The 13,513-nt window shown below is 32.6% G+C and overlaps 1 long non-coding RNA gene across 1 annotated transcript in view; it reads left to right on the top strand.

Moving 5' to 3' along the window:
* The window catches only part of LOC122199965, a 79,666-nt gene extending 77,043 nt beyond the window's left edge, over positions 1–2,623 (top strand). The window contains exons 3-4 of the long non-coding RNA XR_006193678.1: positions 1,060–1,189; positions 2,511–2,623. This is a non-coding gene — a long non-coding RNA (uncharacterized LOC122199965). The remainder of the gene's footprint in view (positions 1–1,059; positions 1,190–2,510) is intronic.
* Positions 2,624–13,513: the final 10,890 nt, after the last annotated feature.

Here is a 13,513-nt window from a genome sequence, read left to right as displayed (position 1 = left end):
TTTGATGAATTTAGGTAAGACTAACATTTTTTGTGGACCTTGAGTGACAAATGGAATGTCAATCAAGAAAGAGTAAAAGCAGAAAACTTCCATTAAGGTAGAAGTGGGACGTGAGACATAAAAGGGTATTAGCATAAGAGTAGTTCAGTTCAGTGCAGGAAACATGAAGATGTATGTTATCTGTGTAATGGTGGGATCTGAGATGCATAATGGTTGAGTTGTATAGGAGTGTAAAGAGGGAGTGAATTGACAGATGAAGTTGGAACTGTGGTTTGGGGAAATATTTGGATGACAGGCTAAGGATTTGGGACTTTAAAAAGCAATTAGAAGTCATGAACTATTTGTTCAGAGAAATGACAATAAGATAATTTTTATTGAGAGAGATGAGATGCTCTTTAGAATATGATATAATGGTATTCACTCAATTTTATTTAAATGGCATCGATATTTAAATTGTCTTTAATTTACATGAATGGTTAAACAGAAGTGTTTTAGTTGAATTAACAACTTGCAATAACTTCAGTGCAAATGCTTTTGTTCCTTTGAAAAACATCTACTGGTTAAATAAATGTATCCAACTGTGAAAATAATGTGATAAAAATATCTCAATATACATTAAAGTTCATTGGTTTTGAAAAATAATTGGTTTTAGATAAAAAGCTATTAGAATTAGTAAAAGTGCCTAATTTAGAATAAAATTTGTTCATTTCATGCAATTACGTTGTTTATAATGGAATGTATTGGTGATGAAAATAGCAATATGATGTGGATGACAATAAATAATGCTTCTTCTGTTTTGGGAAAACCGAAACAGATATGATTCATGAATTTAATGGATCAGTAATTTAAATAAGTAGTCAAGATGGGAAGAATATATAAATATGAATTTTTTAAAGTAGAAACATGAAGAATATAATTCCACAGGGTTGTTTACCATTGTGTATATTTTAAAGTGTTTTCATAGGTTTTACTTTACCCGATCCCTTGAGTAATCCCTCAAGACAGAAAAAGCAAGTGGTGAAATGTATTGCTATTTTAATGCCTTGGCCTACGTTTCAGGTCTGGAATTATAGCCCACTCGTGTTTTTCTTCTTCATGTCTTCTTTACTGGGACTCAGCTATTACTAGACATTTTTCCTAAAAAAAAATAAATCATTTTGTTCAGTCAATGCATTCAAAACTCAGTCAGGTGAGTAAATATGATTGGTTTGTCAGATATTTCTCACTGTCATGCTTGAATAGACTGTGCATTTAGTCCTAAGTTTATTATTTGACTGACTTTAGTTTCCTTTCTGATATACTTGCAGGTAATGATTTTAAGACTATTTCAAAGCCATTGCTATTCTTAATTTAGAAATTTAATTAAGAGGAATGTCCTGTGGATATTGTAAGATTTATAAAGCCACAATTATATTTTGTGTATGTGTATGCAGTGCTACACTTCATTAGATATCACTATGTCCTGTGCTTATTTGCAAGGAGAGTGTATGCATATAAAAATATATATCTTTCAAGGAACGTATATTAACTTACATTTTCTCCTAATTCAGAGAATTGATTTAGAGAAATATGTAGAGGAAATCATTGGTATATATTTTCATCCAAATGTTGCCTTCTGTATTTTTTTTTTAATTTTTTTTTAACATTTATTTATTTTTGAGACAGAGAAAGACAGAGCATGAACGGGGGAGGGTCAGAGAGAGGGAGACACAGAATCTGAAACAGGCTTCAGGCTCTGAGCTGTCAGCACAGAGCTGTCAGCACAGAGCCCGATGCGGGGCTCAAACTCACGGACTGCGAGATCATGACCTGAGCCGAAGTCGGCCGCCCAACCGACTGAGCCACCCAGGCGCCCCACCTTCTGTATTTTAATGCACTATCCCTAGTGCATACATCACATATATTCTAACAATTATTTAATCTTAGGGTGGAATAAAAATGTGTCCAGTCATTGATCATGAGACAATGGGGGAACAAATTGAAATGGATTTAGGGATTATATATGCTCTACCAGAAGAAAAAAAGGAGCAAAACACAAATGACTGTAATATAACTAATTTAACACATGAAAATAATCTTTAAAATAGAACAAATTTATTTACCTTACACTATTACATTGATTTAATTGTGGCCAAGTTCATAGGTTGTTTTGTTTTATTTTCTAGGATATTTGCATAGTTTTGAAATCAGGTTAACAAGAACATACTATAGATATTATCTACATAGAGATAACAAATTTCTTAATATTTAAAGTTGCTAAAAATCTCTGTACTCCAAGTAAATCGATATTAGGACGTCTCATCAACACCTTTGCTTACATCTATCTTTGAAAACATAAGTATCAGTATAATTAGTATAAGGAGAAATTATGATCAAAAGGATATTTATTATTTTCAAGGGCAGTATTTACTTAAATTTAGTAATAATAATTGTCTGCTTTTAGATACTAATTTCCTTCCTATGTAAGAAAACCAATTTATAATTTAATTTGGATATTATTTTTCTCTTAGGGTGAAACCTGTATATGCTGTGAAAGTAAAAGGTCAGTCTACATGTTAAGAAGTACAGTAAGGAAAAGGAGATAAAATTTTAAAAATCAATATAACATTAAACTAAAATACAATGATTTCTCGGGAGTTATACTCATTACATATTTTCCGAGTTAATAAAATCTGCATTTTAAGATACAATAAATCTGGTGTATCTTCCTTCTGTTAGGAAATGAATAATTCTGTGTACCTCATTTACCCTTTTAGGTACCTGAGAGGGAAATAAAGAGTTCCTTCTCCAAGTAAATGATTAAGTAGCATCTATGAGACCAGATCTAACACACTTACCATTTATGGCTTCAATAATATCAAGAGTGTTAGATTTTGTTATCATAAAAAATATTTACTGACCTATTTATTGATGAATGTTTAGGCCAATAAACTAGATTGTAACAGATGAATTTCCATCATGCATATGGTATTATGCCTGAAGAAGCAAGTATTAATCTTCAAGAGTGACATATTTGACAAAGTAGGCTATGTAAGGCAATATAATCAGAGCAGTACAGGTTGGATGTCTGCTTTATTTCCTTGAGGTAACCAGAAATTCCCACTTATGTAGACCAGAGCACTAGAGTCTTAAAAAGCTGAAGATGTTATGATAGGCTCACCTACACCACAGGAGATAGTCAGGGGAAAGAGGAAAATATCAGCACTCTGCTATGGCATTTTCTTAGTTCAGCTTTATGACAAAATAATTGCTAGTAACTGCTGTTCTCTGAGGAAACAAAGCTGTAGTCCTTGATTGTTTAGAAGAAGATGTTTATCGTGTGATCCATGTATTCTAACTAAATATAATAACGGGTCACTTTCTTTTAATCTTTTATGCATAATTTTTCTTTCAATTACTTTATTCCACACCTCATATTCATAGCATATTTAAATTTCCCATAAGTCTTTACTAGAAATTGCTTAATTGTTTTTCAGGGACTAAAAGTTTTCCACAAGAGATACTAATGGTTTCACACTAGTCACCAACTTGATTTTTTTTTTTTTTTTTTGCTTCTCAGCTGTCTTATTTTCACAGTCCAGAGACCATCTGTCTAGACAGGTGTTATCTCACTGGTATCTAAAAGTAGAAACTGAACATCATTATTTTTGAAATTTATTTAGAAACTGCAACTCTGTGATAATACAGTACTGGCCTAAACTGTGCACTGTTACAAATCTCTTCCTTAGAACAGATGGACTGCAAAATGGCTTATTTTGCATGCACCAGCTGTGAACCTAAGTAATATACAGGAACTGTGGGTGCCACTTACATAGCACAGAAAAATCAAGAAATTTAATAGGTATATAATATCAAAAGCTTTTGCAGTTAGTAAGACATTTACTTAGTAATTTTTTAAAGAGTCCACTGTCTATAATACAGGGAAAAACAAAGAAAGGAATCAGCTCTCTTAAAGCTATCACTAAATTCTGCTGGGAAATATTTTTGACCTACAAATTTATTTGTGTTGACTTATTCCATAACTTTTAGCCTAAAAGTCATAGTTCTCTTTATTCAAAATTTAAAATGCTTGGTACTAAGGGCTATACGAGTATTTCCTATTGGATAGTTCTAAAGAACTGATTTTTCATTAACATAAATAAAGGTACTATTACAAAAGAATATTTAATTTTACCACAGTGTCACCTTCTCCTTCCCCATCATGATCCTTACAACTCACACGTGCATGCGCGCACGCGCACACACACACACACACACACACACACACACACTCCCCCCTTACAGAAACATTCGCTGTATTAGAGATACAGTTTTTACAATGATACCATATATGCAGTCTGGTATCTTGTTGAATGCCCAGATCCACTACTTCTTAGCTATGTTACCTTGGGAAAATTATTTAATATCTTGATGACTTAGTGTTTGCTATTTTCCTAATTGAAATAGGGATAATAGACCCTAAATGATAAAGTTGATGTGAAGATAAATGGCAAGATGCATATAAATCACTTAGAAACAACCTGGTTTATTTTTTTTATTTTTATTTTTTAATTTTTTTTAACGTTTATTTATTTTTGAGACAGAGAGAGACAGAGCATGAACGGGGGAGGGTCAGAGAGAGAGGGAGACACAGAATCTGAAACAGGCTCCAGGCTCTGAGCTGTCAGCACAGAGCTCGACGCGGGGCTCGAACTCACGGACCGCGAGATCATGACCTGAGCCGAAGTCGGCCGCCCAACCAACTGAGCCACCCAGGCGCCCCAGAAACAACCTGATTTAATAAGCAGATAATGAGCATTTAGCAGTTACCATTGCTCTTATGATTTCTGTTCTAAGTAGGTTAATGTGTTTTGTCACATATCACCTGTCCTCAACATCTATTTTCCTGAAGGAAAAATAGATATCAAGTTTGGACAGGTTAAGTTGAAGTTAGATTCTATTATTTCATCATTAAATGCCATTTATTTTGCTATCTTCGGAAATTAAACCATAATTTGCAATTTTATATGAGAAAGTATATATTTGAGTTAAAACAATAAAATTAAATTCAGTGTTTGGGAACAAAAGTTTATAAATTAATGATAAACCAATGAACTATTTTTTCTGGTTTGTGTATTACCTACAAACAATGTGCTTAAAAACGGAAAACAACCTGTCTCTTTAACTAAATAACTTTCTGTGTGTGGTTTGAAAGCCTTTAATTTTTTTTTTCTTCTCTTGCCTCCTTCTCCTCGTCCTTCTCTTCTCCTCCTCCTTCTTCTTCTCCTCTTTCTCCTTCCCTCCTCTCCCTCCCCCTCTTCCTTCTAGTTTTTTATGCCAGTTCTGCTTGCAAGGAAAACTATGATAAAGAAATAGTATAAAGTGAGTCCCAGACTGGTAAGAAAGGCCAAGGTAAAGAAGGAGATAGATCATGTCAGAGTAATATTTCTGAACTTTTTGATCTACCATAAAGATTAAAGAAATTACAGCCATTCTAAAACCGACAGTATACTGCATGTTAACTAACTTGAATTTAAATAAATAAATTAAAAAAAATTACAGCCTATTTTTAGCCAGGAGTTTATGCAAACTGTAAATGCTAAATATATTTGTTTTTTGGCTTTCTTTTATCCTCCACCTATATTACAAATAGTCCTGTCTAATTAAAAATAACGAAATCATAGATGTAATAATTGGATTTGTTTTAAGATGGCATTAGGATGGCATTTAGTATTTATTATTAGTTATTTATTGTTCATCTTTAACATGGTCTTAGAAATCAGAACAAATAAATGATAAAATAAAATTCATCTCTTGGGCTTAAATCTAAATTAGATGAAGGGAAAAATGTAAAATGTGTTCTATTTTTTTTTTTCTCCACAACATATTGTTAAACCACTATAAAAATTAGTTCAAATAAAACTTATGCCAAGGAGGAAAATGACACACAATCTCACCTATGTATAAACATATTGCACAAATACATAAAGTATAAGATAAAGAACGCTAAATAAAATAAAGTGAAATAAAATTGCTTAGAGATCTAGAAATGTAGAATTGGCTGTAACATATGCTCTATAATGCACTTACATGTATTATATGACTTTTGCAAAATAAATAAAAATTAATACAATGCCTTTCTGTATTGCTCCTGGAAAAAATAAACTTCTTTATTATTAATTCATCTATAGGAATAGATAGCAGAATATATGCATACAATAGCACAGCACTTAGCTGGTGGGGGCGCTCAATAAATGTTCATCATCTTCCTAAATCTTTAAGTCCTCTTTCTCAGCTCAAAATATTTTGACTATTTTAATCCTTCAAATTGTTTCTTAGCATCACATTTGCATTTATCCAGAATATCCTATGTGAACATTAGCAAAATTTCTTTCATCATCTCAATTAGAAATGAGTTTCATATCATAAGCCAATAGAAAAATTTAGGAATTTTGCAGTAATATTAAATTCCTAATCTAGCAGGTTAAATTTTTTCCCAAAATAATATATCCAACTTAAAACCCCTGGACCTGTGAATTGGATCTTATATGGAAAAAGAGTTTTTGTAGTTGTAAAGGTGAAAGGTTTTGAGGTGAGATCATCCTGGATTAACTGACTGGGCCCTAAATCCAATAACATGTGACATGTATCATTATACAAAGAGGAGAAAACACAGTCAGAAGAGGACACATGCAGGGAAGAAGCCATATGAAGGTGGAGGCAGAAATTGGAATGAGGCCAAGCTTGGCCCCAAGCCAAGGAATACCTGGAGTTACCAGAAGCTGGAAGAGCCAAAGAATTCTTCTCCAGAACCCTATAATGATAAAGGATCTGGGGACATCTTAAGTTTGGTCTTCTGGCCCCCAGAGCTCTGAGAAAATATATTTCTGTTGTTTTAAGTCTCCAAGTTTGTGGTTATGTGTTTTGGCAGCCCTCAGAAATGAGGACACGATGTTTGACCTCTATATGCATAGAAAGAAACTTTCAAAATGAACATTACAGCAAATGTGGAGGGAAGAAAAATTTAAATAAAGTAGGATTAAAGTATTCTTAAATATCATCTGACCTAGTAGTTGAGGCAAATAAATTAATGATTGTCAAAGTCCTTTATAATTTATAAATTGCTCACTAACTCTGGGTTTCTCAGCAGGGGCACCACTGATATTTGGAGCTGGATAGCTCTTTGTTGTGGGAGTCTGTCTTGTGCATTTTGGGATGTTTAGCTGTATCCCTGCCTCTACTAGACAATAGTAATACTTTCCTGAGTGATGATGACCAAAATTTTTTCAAGAGGACTAGGGTAAGGTCAATGAGGCACTCACCATGGACATGACACTTAAACGGGTGCCAAAAGTTAAATAATCAATATAAAGAACATTTAATGTGGTATTTTAAACAAGAGAAATTAGTGGGAAAAATTGATAGAATACCAAAATTTGTAAGACAGGAGTAGTAGCATTACTATCTTGTGTAGAGGGGAGAGGTCAAATTGTCCCCTGATAAGAACTGCTACACAAACCTAAGGTAAGTGATGGTGCTGTTGTGATGATTATTTGATCTCTTTATCATTCTTCTTAGTTTCCTCATTTTTAGGAAAGGTTAAGCATTTCTGGCTTTAGAAGCAGACAGATTTACCCCTGCTTAATATGGATCCTTAGGAATAAGTTAAGGTCTCAGCTTTTTCATCTGTAGATTGGGTTAATGAGTACACTTATCTAGAGAATTTAGGTAAATGTCTGAGAGAATTCTTGTGAAATGTGTAGCACAGTATTTGAAAAGTGCTCAGACACTGGTAGCCATAAATCATCAAATAATAATAAGTGCTATAAAAAATCTTCCTTTTCTAGTTTTAGAGAAGCTTTATTTAAACTTAAGACACTTGTGTGACTACCATGGGTGTCCCAGGCATATTGGGTGTGCTAAGTTGTATTAACTACTGTAAATATTATTCATATCATTATATTTTATGCCACCTAAATAAACATCACAGAATTTTAAATTCACCTTCACAGTATGATATTTTTATAGATACTTAATATTATCTAATTATGCAATAACTTTTAAGTGGTCTCTTAACAGAATTTGTGTTTTCTTAAGTTATTTTTAACTTCATTCCCATACTTCAAACATGACTGAGACAATAGCATCATTTTTCTTCTGTTTTCTGCTGAAATGGGTATAGTAAATGGAAAGGGCCCACCTCTAGGGTAGTAGCAGCAGTGAAAAATAAAGGGAGGTCATTTTAGAGTTTGGGAAATGTTAAGTCAGAAGGAAAAAATTAGAAAAGAAAAAACATTAAAATTAATAGAGAAACCCTAGTATCTGATAAGACATTAATCAGAGAATAACCTCAGATTTCCAAGTTAACTTGGGATGTGTTATTACTTTCTAACTTTTCATACATATAGACAGAAAAAAATCTGTTCTGTTTGAGGATTCAGAATATCTTTTTCCTAAGAAATTACATTGTTACTGTCTTAGTTTTAATCACCCACAAAAAACCTGAATGAACATTGCAGAGAGGTTATTATCTGCAGACTTCATGAGCTTAGAAAATCTCTGTTAATTCCTTTTTGAAAATAGTCTGAAAAAGAGGAACTTTTGTTTTGTGAGTGGTTTTGAGTGTAAACTTGAAAGATAGTTTAAAATTTTAGCAAAAACAATAGAAGCAATTAGCACAAAGTCTGAAATAGAAAGATTTTACCAGTGATATCACACTTGCAATTTCTTGAAAAGTATACATATCCATGGAAAGAATGGAAAATAAGCAGAAATATTAACTGTATAATAAAAGATATAGAGAAAATAGAGTGTGGGAAACAATTAAATGCATGTAATTAGTATGATATTTATATTTGAACTTACATTTGAAAAGTTATTGAACAAGAGGCTATGTTAATAGTTTGGGCATTAGGAATTGTGTACATTATAAAAATTACGAGTCTATAAACTAATTTATTGCATACTACATTAATAGTAAATATATTACATACATAAAAAATTATGGAAAGTTTTAGATAAAATGTAGGGCCTATAATTTCTTAATAGTGAAGCTTGGCTATTAATAATAACAAATTTAGATATCATTTATGTAGCATATTGAAGATTAGTTTATGACATAGATACACACACAAACATCACATTCTTAAGTCAATGGATTAACATATAATGAGAGAGGGTAGAGAGAGAGGGAGAGAGAGAGAGAATCCGAAGCAAGCCCTGCACTGTTAGCGTGGAGCCTGGTGTGGGTTTCAAACTCACAAATTGCAAGATTCTGACCTGAGCTGAATTCAAGAGTTGGACACTTAACTGACTGAACCACCCAGGCGCCCCAGCATTTCCATCTTCAAATTATTTGGTTGTAATGCATGTAATTGTTGAAAGCATTAAATATAGTGTCAATAGGGAAATTTCTTATTTTGTACTTTTCTTTTATAACTGAAAACAAAGCATATAAATGCCTTGAGATCATAACATGATCTCTCTTATAAAGAGGTCTCTGCAAATGTCCACTAAAAAATAAGATGTATAAAAACTTTCCAAAGACAAAATAAACACATTATTATATGCCTCTTTTTAACATAAGCAATGCAAGATTTATCTCACAAGATCAAAATCCATTGAGAAAAGAATAAAAAGCAGAAATGCATAAAATGCAACTAGAGAACAAAAATGTCACCTTAGGAGAGATCTATCCAAAATGCTGTCTTATTGAACAAGTGATAGCTATAAATGTTTTCCATTTTTATTATCCATGTCCTTCTTATAACTCATAAAAGTTTATAGATTTTTCATTATATGTGCTAGGAATCCTGGAAATTGATGCTCGTAGCATATTGAACAATAATAAAAGAGAAATATGTTACCATCTTTTTAATAGAACCGACATTGGTACAGAAAAATAATGGAATATACATACATACACAAGTGGTTCTCTATTAAAGTGTATCTATAATATGAACATATTTACATAATATTAACATTAAAATTACTTGTTGAATTTTTTTCTTCAACCATGTTTTGAAGACATTTAACTTTTTTCCCTGAAAATGTGTGTGAACACTCTAATGTTCTTGGTATTGCCCTTTAAAATTCTATATTCCGTGTTTGTTTTAGTCTTTATGTGGTTAATAAATATGTTTAGTTATTTTTTATATCTAAAAGGTTTTAAGGAACTTAATTATGAGTTCCCATGGGATATATTATATGAACTAGGACACATTAATAGTTGTGATCAGCTTAAAGCCTATATTGCAGGAAGATTCTAGGGTAAGATAGGTCTTGAGATAAATCATTGTGATTTTTATCTGAAGAAGATGGAATTGAGTACTTAATAGGATTGGAGCGTGCATTGTTTGCTATTAATAAGTTCAATTTTCTTATAAGTTAAAATTCTAAAGCTAAATCTTCTGTTGTGGTTTTTAGTAGAATACTTGGAAGGAAGGATAGCTTCAGAGGAGATTAAAATGGACTATATTTTTACACGAGAAAGGCTATTATACAAGTTTACCTTTCACCAAAAAGCAAACTGACACGAAAAGTACTATAATGCTAAAAGCACATTTTGAAATTCTGAGTTGATTTTTGATGTGATTCAGATCCTAAAGCCCTGGCCCTAGGATAAAATATGATGTTAACACAACAGCAATATATATATATATATATATATATATATATATATATATATATACTCCTGGAAACACAGAAATAATGTAATTTTTGGTAACTATTTTTAATGAGCTATTTCTACTTTGTATATAATTCTGCAATTTACACACTTTGTCCTTGCACATTTTTTATGTGGTGCTCACAATATACCTATGAGATAAATATTATTATATTTATTTACAGAAAAAGAAACTGAAAATGAAGGTACATACGAGGGTTTCTAAGGTCACACACAAAGATAGATTCAAAACTTGCAAGTGCCTCTTTGTGCCAGATATGCCATTATACCCGTGCATACCATTCCATCAGTCTTGTTTTTAAAATAAGCAAAATGTGTCTGAAGAACACCAAGTGATTACAGATAGTTGTAGATCACGTTAGAAGCAGAGGTAATAGAACCATCAACATTTGAATTATCAGTTTACTTCCAAGCCGCTGCTGAATATTGCTTCCCTAGGCATAATGGCTTCCAGTAAAACATAGTCTGCATTGCTTATATGTAACAGAAATAAAAGCAGCCATAAACAATTCCTTTTTCTTTTCAGTTATAGCAAACCCCCTTATATAAATATGAACATATAGAATTACATCAAATAATGACTACTATCAAATAATAAATTAGCATTTTATTGTATTACTTCTTAGGATCTTTCATAAGCTGATCTATTTAAATGAATGTAAATAATATTTATTGTAATAAGTGCTAGATATTTAATAGTGAAAAAATATCAGGTCACCGTCCTCTCAGAGTTCATTGCCTGATGAACTCAAGCAAGTAAAGAAACATTTGAATAGATCAGAAAATGTATGTTATGGTAGGAATAGCATAGCATCGCATCGGATGGGAACTCAGAAGGGCACCTCACCCAGAGTTGGCAGAATCTGTCACGACTGTTTCAAGGAAGCAACCTTTTAGTTGAAACCTAAACAGTGCAGCATCCATACAAGATGATGAATTGTCAAGGAGAAAGGGAAGGAATACTTGAGTATTTATAAAGAAGGAATAGCAAGTCGATGAACATTTTAGCTCCATAATTTGGCTATTGTTGATTGACAATGTTGCTATTAACGTTGGGGTGAATGTGCCCATTCAGATCAGTAGTTTTGTATCCTTTGGGTACTGATGAAGGGATAAGGAAGATACAACATATATATTTGTGTGTGTGTGTGTGTGTGTGTGTGTGTGTGTGTGTCTGTGTGTGTCTGTGGGTGTGTGTGTGTATTACTCAGACATAGAAAAGAATGAAATCTTCCATTTGCAAGGATGTGGATGTTGTTAGGGTGTATTATGCTAAGTGAAATAAGTCAGAGAAAGACAAGTACCAGAGAAAGACAAGTACCACTCATAGGTGGAATTTAAGAAACACAGATGAACAAAGGGGAAAGAAAATAATTTAAAAGGGAGGGAAACTGTAAAAGAGACTCTTAACTACAGAGAACAAACTGAGGGTTGATGGAGGAGAGGTGGGCAGGGCATGGGCTAAATGCGCAGTGAGTATTAAGGAGGTTACTTGTTGTGATGAGCATGGGGTATTATATGTAAGTGATAAATCATTAAATTATACTCCTGAAATTCATAATACACTATATATTAACTAACTAGAATATAAATTAAAACATAAAACCAAAAAAAAGAGGAATAGCAAGTATAAACATGACAGAGTACATAATTTTGAGCTGAAAACATGGCTAAGTGGTTGATTATGGACTGGGGAGTGGTAAAGAGCAGTAATGAGGAGAGGTCAGATTACTGATTTAATGTGGAATATCTCATTTTTTCAAAGCACGTGTATGACATTAAGTAAGGATTTCTTTTGGAAATATTAAAGCAATGTTGGCCTTGAAGTGCAAATAGCTGTAGGAACCTCACAATGCTGTAGTACATTTGCTGTTATTAGAGCATAATGTTTCAAAGATAGTCTATAAATTAACGTTTTAGACTATCTTTAACAACACCAATTCCATAAAAGAAAAAATCCCCTTTTGTCTTTTATTCGCTCATTAGCAATGAATTAGCTAGCATAAGAACTTTGATAAAGGGGGAGCCAATTGAAGAATTTTGCCTCCTAGCGAAAGTGGGTTGTAATCACTATTAGTGTTCAATCTATCCTATTTTAAAATGTTTAGAAATAGAAATAAGGAAAAATAGGATGATGTGGGACAGAGTTGCTAGGTGATGTATGATGGACATATAGTGTGACCATACAATCAATCTGTATTTTCTTTGTTTTTTCCTAAGTCACTGAGATTTTAATTTGTAACTACAACGTAGTGTAGGTCATAGTGACCAATGGGAACGTTTTCATGAAACAGTCTAATTTGCCTAGATATTCATAAGTAGTATAAATAAAATCAAAGAACGAATGTGTATATCCAGGGCCAGCTACATGATTTGAGGGCCCGGTTCAAAATGAAAAATGAGAGACTTCTTATTAAAATGTGATTAAGAATTTCAAGGTGATAAGAATGACTATTGCAACAAGTATGATGTCCTGAGCATGTGGCCCTAATGCAACTGTTCATGTTGGACACACATGAAGTAGGCCCTGTATATATTAGATGTATAAAACTATTATATATAAGGATATGAGAAATATGTGTCTTGTGTGTATATGCATGGGGTGTTATGAACATAGGAGTTGTTTCACCAAAACTCTTAGAAAAGGAGAAATTCCTGTCCTGATTTTGATTTCTTTTGAAGAAGAGAACATTTAAAGGATTTTCCCATTTTCCCACAACATAGGTGGTGACATTATTTGCTAAAATTTTCTTTCTTTTGAGATGATATTGGCATTTTGGAGTTAAGGAATACAGAAACTTGGGGAAATGACTGTGGTACAGAATACTGAACTGAAATTCAGTAATG

This window comes from Panthera leo, chromosome D1 (genome assembly GCF_018350215.1).
Source record: "Panthera leo isolate Ple1 chromosome D1, P.leo_Ple1_pat1.1, whole genome shotgun sequence".
Lineage (NCBI taxonomy): Eukaryota > Metazoa > Chordata > Mammalia > Carnivora > Felidae > Panthera > Panthera leo.
The sequence above is the reverse complement of the archived record's forward strand: the minus strand, read 5'-3'. Positions and strand labels throughout refer to the sequence as shown.